The following is an 8472-nucleotide window of genomic DNA, read 5'->3' on the forward strand; positions in this document are numbered from 1 at the left end:
TAATTGATATTGGCTGCTAACATGAATGACTTTCAACTCCAAATGCAGGTGTAAAAAGAAGTTTATTTCTGTAGCCTGTCTTGAGTTTTGAAAATGCATCACCTTTATGGCTGTAATAACAGGCAACATTTGGAGTTGGGTTGGATATAGTAAGTAGCCTAATGGTAGGCTACAGCATTTCTTACAATCTTCTTTTTTGACTGGAATTGTTTTAATACGTGCATAATTGATTCAATTTCAAAATAGTTTTGATAAATACTTTACTGTAATTTCTCAACTAGTCTGTGACCACTGTTGCAGGACATTTGATTTTCGTGGTGCCATTTTTTTGGTTCAAGCACATACCACCCAAGGTCTATGTGTAACAGAATAGCTTCCATCCCTCTCCACCAGGGACCCTCTGCACACATAGACAACTGCCACCCTCAAAGCATCGTTACCCATCGCGCCACAAAATCCGCAGTCCTTGCAGAGCAAGGGGAACAACTACTTCAAGGTCTCAGAGCGAGTGACATCACCGATTGAAACGCTATTAGCGCGCACCATCGATAACTAGCTAGCCATTTCACATCGGTTACATATGCATGGCCCTGACTCTTCTCATCAAGCTTCTAAACTAAAAAATGTGGAACAATGGTGCATTTTGTGATAAAAGCACCAAATTTGGCACAAATATTCCTTTATGTAAAATCTTAACATTTTAGTATACACTCTTATCCAGAGCAATTAGGGTTAAGTGCCTTGCTCAAGGGCTCATAGATTTTTCACCTAGTCTGCTCTGGGATTCAAACCAGCAACTTCTGGCCCAACGCTTTTAACCGCTAGGCTACTGACCCACCTGAAAAGGTTTAGATATAGAGTCACCCCAGATTTGGACCCTGAGGGGAGTGGCAGCCATTTTTCAGAATGTGGCCCGTTTCAGGAAGCTAGGTGTATGTCGCACGTCACTAAATCACAGGAGAGGTATTTGAACATCTTCATTTCTAAAAATCAAAATATATTTTTTTGCAGAAATACCTTCTGGAACATGTTCATTTTCATGTGCTTTAATAACAAACTTATATTTCATCTGTAAATATGAATAAAATGGTTAAATTACGAGCCTAGTTGGTTTAGCCATGGAAAAAGTCAAGAACCTTCCCGCTAGCCATGATTGGCTGAGATAATGGATGGGCTGGACATGCTGGGAGATTAGTTTTGATTGGTCTGCCATGTTGCATGCTTCTGTCTATAACGTGAGCTACCCAGTATGTGTTGACAATCATTTCTAACATGTCTTTTTGAAAGATATAAAGTTAGCCATCAAGAACTACAAAAGTTTTGCTACTTTTCTCAACAACATTGATGACCTGAATTTAGCAGGCACTATAGACAGATCAGTTACTTTCTGCACACGCCATGGTCAATGTGAACCGGAGTGACTTGACACAACGCTGGCAGAACAAGATGTAGCTACAAACAAAATGCAATTAAATGGTTCCAGTCTGCCGTAAAGCCTTCATCCATGTATACAGGTAAGAGTCTAGCTACATTTTCTGATATTATACGTTTCTAATTTTGTCAGAAAGTCCTTTTCATTGCAAGTTAAAGCGTACTGTTCGCTAGCTAGCGAACGTTATCTTGCTGGCTCGCTAGCTAATATTACATGTATGATCTGTGTAGTAATATTATTAGAATCAGAAGACATTTGCATTGCTAGTTATAGCCTAATGTTAGCTAGCTAGCTAACATTGAACATAGTCGGTTAACTTTAGCTATCTGCAGATTCATACTACAGCTATGACAATCAGTTTTGTATTGGTAACGTTAGTAGTATGAGTTGAGATTATTGCGGTTCATTGTTCAGCTAGCTAGCTAGCTAGCTACCCAGATCGAACACATAGATCTCGCCGACGTCGGGCCGGACAGCGGTATATCATTAGTAGATCATGTTCCATTTAGATATTAGAACGTCGGTGGGAGGGCGGTTGTTAGCGTAGTAGGTCAAAATGTATGCACAATGCACCGTCACATGGCCGCATCACAGAGTCGGCCGTAGATCGTGTAGACATCGAAATTGGGACGAGAGTCACAATGCTTGAATAGCTACCTTCTCTCAATGCATAATCATTCCTCACCTGGGGGGGCACGTTTCACATCATCAGAAAATATGTAGAAAGCGCAGGTGTCAATTCGGCAAATCATAAAACAAGTGGCCACCTCTACTGTGTAGAAGATGATAAATCTGAAGAGATGAGTTGGCAATGTGTAATTAAATCACTGAATCATCCATCCACATTGCGTCTCATAACAATGCTTAACACTTTGGAGAAGTCAATGTGTTCTCAAACAGGATTCTCAAGCGAGACAGCCATGATCAAAGCTAGTGTGAGAGACTAACGTTACATGGATCACAGCAAGCAAAACAGCAAGCAAAACAACAAGGCTCAGAATGATTCGACTTTTGGTTTGCCAGCTAACGTTATCTGTAAATTGGGTAATTATCTATCTTATTATTACATCTAATTGTCACAGAATTGAACTAGCTACTAGCTACATGTTTGTAAATGCTAACTAACTTTAACGTTAAAATATAGCTAACATTATATCATCTACTGTAGCTAGCTAGCTAGTTACCCTACCACCAGGTCACCTAAAGCTAACGGTAACATTAGATTAATTTGCAGTGATAGCTAAACTAATGGCAGCTAGCTAGAAAACTATCGCACAGATTAGATTAAAGTGTTAAATCAATGTTGTGCTGCGGAGTTGTAATGGTAACGTTAACTTAAGGACGGTTGCTAGCTAGCTAACGTTAGCTATCTAAAAATTTGGACTGGAGAACCCTCACTTGATGTTAGTTATTGAATTTTACTCACCATGCAGGGCCGCATGACAAGCTCATATTGTTGTCGTTCATTCCATTGAATAGCTAGCTAATGATAGCTACATTAGGTTCCTTCGAGATTAACCAAACATTTTTAGTTTGGGGAGAAACCCCAAGCAGATGAGACAACGAATCTACTGCTCAGACAACGTTATCCAGCCGTGCAACAAGGGAAACATTACTGATGAGCCTTACGATGTTTCTACCCTATTTTTGACCACGGTCTAAAGGTTGCTGGTCTGAAGTAGTTTACTATGTAGGGAATATTGTACCATTTGGGAGGTAACCTCTGTATTGATGTAGTCTTCTGATATAAGTGTGAGTAGTGCAAACGTAGAAGGGTTATTCAAAACTAGCCCTTCCTGCCTTTCCAAAGGCTTTCACTGCGCACTATTATATCATATAACGCTTTCCATTAAACTAAAATCAATCTCAATTCAAATCAAATGTTATTTGTCACATGCGCCGAATACAACAGGTGTAAAGTGAAATGTTTACTTATCGGCCCTTAACCAACAATGCAGTTCAATAAATAGAGTTAAGAAAATATTTACTAAATAAACTAAAGTAAAAAAATCTAATCAAATCCCCCCAAAAAGTTACATAACAACAACGAGGCTATATTTTATTTATTTTTATTTCACCTTTATTTAACCAGGTAGGCAAGTTGAGAACAAGTTCTCATTTACAATTGCGACCTGGCCAAGATAAAGCAAAGCAGTTCGACAACATACAAAAACACAGAGTTACACATAGAGTAAAACAACATACAATCAATGATACAGTAGACAAAAATAAGACTATGTACAATGTGAGCAAATGATGTGAGATAAGGGAGGTAAAGGCAAAAAAGGCCATGGTGGCAAAGTAAATAAAGTATAGCAAGTAAAACACTGGAATGGTAGATTTATAATTTGAAGAAAGTTCAAAGTTAAAATATAAATAATATGGTGCAAAGGAGCAAAATAATAAATGAAATAAATAAATACAGTAGGGGAAGAGGTAGTAGTATAAATAGTCTGGGTGGCCATTTGATTAATTGTTCAGCAGTCTTATGGCTTGGGGGTAGAAGCTGTTAAGGAGCCTTTTGGTCTTAGACTTGCCACTCAGGTACCACTTGCCGTGCGGTAGCAAAGAGAACAGTCTATGACTTGGGTGACTGGAGTCTTTGACAATTTTTTGGGCCTTCCTCTGACACCGCCTAGTATATAGGTCCTGGATGTCAGGAAGGGGAGACCGATTGGCGCAGCAGTCTAAGGCACTGTATTGCAGTGCTAGAGGGGTCACTACAGACCCAGGTTCGATCCCGGGCTGTATCACAACCGACCGTGATCGGGAGTAGGGCGGCACACAATTGGTCCAACGTCGTCCGGGTTAGCGTCGCCCGGTCATTTTACATAAGAATTTGTTCTTAACTGACTTGCCTAGTTAAATTACATTTTAAAAAAGCTTGGCCCCAGTGATGTACTGGGCTGTACGCACTACCCTCTGTAGCGCCTTAAGGTCAGATGCCAAGCAGTTGCCATCCCGAGGCGGTGATGCAACCGGTCAGGATGCTCTCGATGGTGCAGCCGTAAAACCTTTGGGGAGAGAAGTTGTTGTCCTGGCACCACACTGCCAGGTCTCTGACCTCCTCGCTATAGGCTGTCTCATCGGTGATCAGGCCTACCACTGTTGTGTCGTTAGCAAACTTAATGATGGTGTTGGAGTCGTGCTTGGCCAAGCTGTCGTGGGTGAACAAGGAGTACAGGAGGGGACTAAGCACGCATCTCTGGCAGGATATAGGCTTGCTTCCAATAAGTATTTTATATATATATGTATTCATGTGGGTTTCTCTCGCTCTTCTCTCCATTCCTTCAAGAAGTAACCAACATCCCTCTGACTCCAATCGTTGGTCATCCAAACCTGTTCCTGAAGGCAGTGGTGTAACGTACTTAAAAGTACTACTTAAGTAGTTTTTTGGGGTATCTGTACTTTACTTTACTATCTATATTTTTGAAAACTTTTACTTCACTACATTCCTAAAGAAAATAATGTGCTTTTTACTCCATACATTTTCCCTGACACCCAAAAGTACTCATTACATTTTGAATGGCTAGCAGGACAGGAGAATTGTCAAATTCATGCACTTATCAAGAGAACATCCCTGGTCATCCCTATTGCCTCTGATCTGGCAGACTCACTAAACACAAAATTATATCTGAATGTTGGAGTGTGCCCCTGGCTATCCGTAAAAAAAGAAGAAAATATGTCCGTCTGGTTTGCGTAATATAAGGAATTTAAAACTATTTTTACTTTTAATACTCAGGTATATTTTAGCAATTACATTTACTTTTGATACTCAGAGTGGCAAGAAAAATATGTGAACCCTTTGGAATTAACTGGATATCTGCATAAATTGGTCATCAAATTGATTTGATCTTCATCTAAGTCACAACGATAGACAAACACAGTCTGCTTAAAACTAATAACACACAAACAATTATACGTTTTCATGTCTTTATTGAACACACCGTGTAAACATTCACAGTGCAGGGTGGGAAAAGTAATTGAACCCTTGGATTTAATAACTGGTTGACTCTCCTTTGGCAGCAATAAACTCAACCAAACGTTTTCCGTAGTTGCGGATCAGACCTGCACAGAAGTCAGGAGGAATTTGGACCATTCCTCTTTACAAAAATGTTTCAGTTCAGCAATATTCTTAGGATGTCTGGTGTGAACCACTCTTGAGGTCATGCCACAGCATTTTAAATCGGGTTGAGGTCAGGACTGTGACTGGGCCACTCCAGAAGGCGTATTTTCTTCTGTTGAAGCCATTCTGTTGTTGAATTACTTCTGTGTTTTGGGTTGTTGTCCTGTTGCATCACCCAACTTCTGTTGAGCTTCAATTGGCAGACAGATAGCCTTACATTCTCCTGCAAAATGTCTTGATAAACTTGGGAATACATTTTTCCGTCGATGATAGCAAGCTGTCCAGGCCCTGAGGCAGCAAAGCAGCCCCAAACCATGATGCTCCCTCCACCATACTTTACAGTTGGGATCAGGTTTTAATATTGGTGTGCTGTGTCTTTTCTCTCTACACAGTGTTGTGTGTTCCTTCTAAACAACTCAGCTTTAGTTTAATCTGTCGACAGAATATTTTGCCAGAAGTGCTGTGGAACACCCAGGTGCTCTTTTGCGAACTTCAGACGTGCAGCAATGTTTTCTTTGGACAGCAGTGGCTTCATCCGTGGTGTCCTCCCATGAACACCATTCTTGTTTAGTGTTTTACATATCGTAGACTCGTCAACAGAGATGGTAGCATGTTCCAGAGATTTCTGTAAGTCTTTAGCTGACACTCTAGGATTCTTCTTAACCTCATTGAGCATTCTGCACTGTGTTCTTGCAGTCATCTTTGCAGGATGGCCACTCCTAGGGAGAGTAGCAACAGTGCTGAACTTTCTCAATTTTATAGACAATTTGTCTTACTGTGGACTGATGAACATCAAGGCTTTTAGATACACTTTTGTAACCCTTTGCAGCTTTATGCAAGTCAACAATTCTTAATCTTAGGTCTTCTGAGATCTCTTTTGTGCATGGTTCACATCAGGCAATGCTTCTTGTGAATAGCAAACTCAAATTTTGTGAGTGTTTTTTATAGGGCAGGGCAGCTGTAAACAACATCTCCAATCTTGTCTCATTGATTGGACTCCAGGTTAGCTGACTCCTGACTCCAATTAGCTTTTGGAGAAGTCATTAGCCTACTTTTTCCAACCTACACTGTGAATGTTTAAATTATGTATTCAATATAGACAAGAAAAATACAATAATTTGTGTGTTATTAGTTTAAGCAGACTGTGTTTGTCTATTGTTGCGACTAAGATGACGATCCGATCAGAAATCCAGTTCATTCCAAAGGGTTCACATACTTTTTCTTGCCACTGTAAATATATTTAAAACCAAATGCTTTTAGACTTTTACTCAAGTAGTATTTTACTGGGTGACTTTTCACTTTTTCTTGAGTAATTTTCAATTAAGGTATCTTTACTTTGACTCATGCATGACAATTGGGTACTTTTTACACCACTGCCTGAAGGTATGTGGTGTTGTGCACACGCACACATCTCACCCGGCCGTCCATAGATCTGGAAACCTAAACTTCTCTGCTGTTTTGATCCCATACCTACTAACTACCTTGTAACAGTTTGAACCACTACACATCCACAGATACTTTCGATTTTCCTAATTTCATCTTCAGGCTGAGAGACGATGGATGGGCAAGAAGCAATGGATGTGTCTATAGGTGTATGCCAAGTGAAAGGCATGGGATATTTAAAGAAATAGTCTTGATGGGCGAATTCTGAGTAGATCAGGTGGGAGTTCAGTACAACTGAATAGTGTAGAGAGTTTAATTCAATGGAAACGGTACTGTACTGAACGACTACAGGGCGATTGTGTATGGTGTGCTGAACACGTTTTGCAATTTCTAATGACCACACCCATATTAATCAGGCTACACGTCGCCACACACACCAAATGGGAGCAAACATACCTCAAAAGCCTTTTTTTGGAAATGTGTCTGCGTTACCGCATGTCCAAGTCTGTTTTCCCAAGTTTGGACTACACAGAAGGTCACAAAAGTAAACTCAGCAAAAAAAGAAACGTCTCTTTTTCAGGACCCTGTCTTTCAAAGATAATTCCTAAGAATCCAAATAACTTCACAGATCTTCATTGTAAAGGGTTTAACCTGTCTGGGCTAGGGGGCAGTATTTTCACGGCCGGATGAAAACGTACCCAATTTAAACAGGTTACTACTCTGGCCCAGAAATTAGAATATGCATATTATTAGTATATTTGGATAGAAAACACTCTGAAGTTTCTAAAACTGTTTGAATGGTGTCTGTGAGTATAACAGAACTCATATGGCAGGCAAAAACCTGAGAAATATCCAAGCAGGAAGTGGAAAGTCTGAGAATTGTAGTTTTTCTTTTGATTCTCTATCGAAACTACAGTGTCTGTGGGGTGACATTGCACTTCCTAAGGCTTCCATTGGCTGTCAACAACCTTCAGAAAGTGGTTTGAGCATTCTCCTGTCACTGGGCAGATAATAGGAGCTCAGTTTCTGAGTGGACTGCCTGGCAACAAAGGGATTGGATATTCGCGGTCACGCGAGCACGCCGTTCCTTCTTTTTCTTCTTGAATGAATATGCTATTGCCCGGTTGGAATATTATCATAATTTTACGTTAAAAATAACATAAAGATTGATTTTAAACAGCATTTGACATGCTTCAAAGTACGGTAATGGAACATTTGGACTTTCGTCTCTGGTTCCGTGCTCGCGCGTTATCCCTTTTGATAAGTGATCTGTACGCACGAACAAAACTGAGGTATTTGTACATAAATATGGATTATTACGAACAAAAACTAAATTTCTTCTGGAAGTAGCAGTCCTGGGAGTGCATTCTGACGAAGATCAGCAAAGGTAAGAGAATATTTCTAATACTAATTCTGAGTTTAGGTTGCCCCGAACTTGGCGGGTGTCTGTATAGCTCGCAGTGATGGCTGAGCTATGTACTCAGAATATTGAAAAATGTGCTTTCTCCGTAAAGCTATTTTAAAATCTGAC

Source organism: Salmo trutta, chromosome 30 (assembly GCF_901001165.1).
Source record: "Salmo trutta chromosome 30, fSalTru1.1, whole genome shotgun sequence".
In the NCBI taxonomy this organism is placed as follows: Eukaryota; Metazoa; Chordata; class Actinopteri; order Salmoniformes; family Salmonidae; genus Salmo; species Salmo trutta.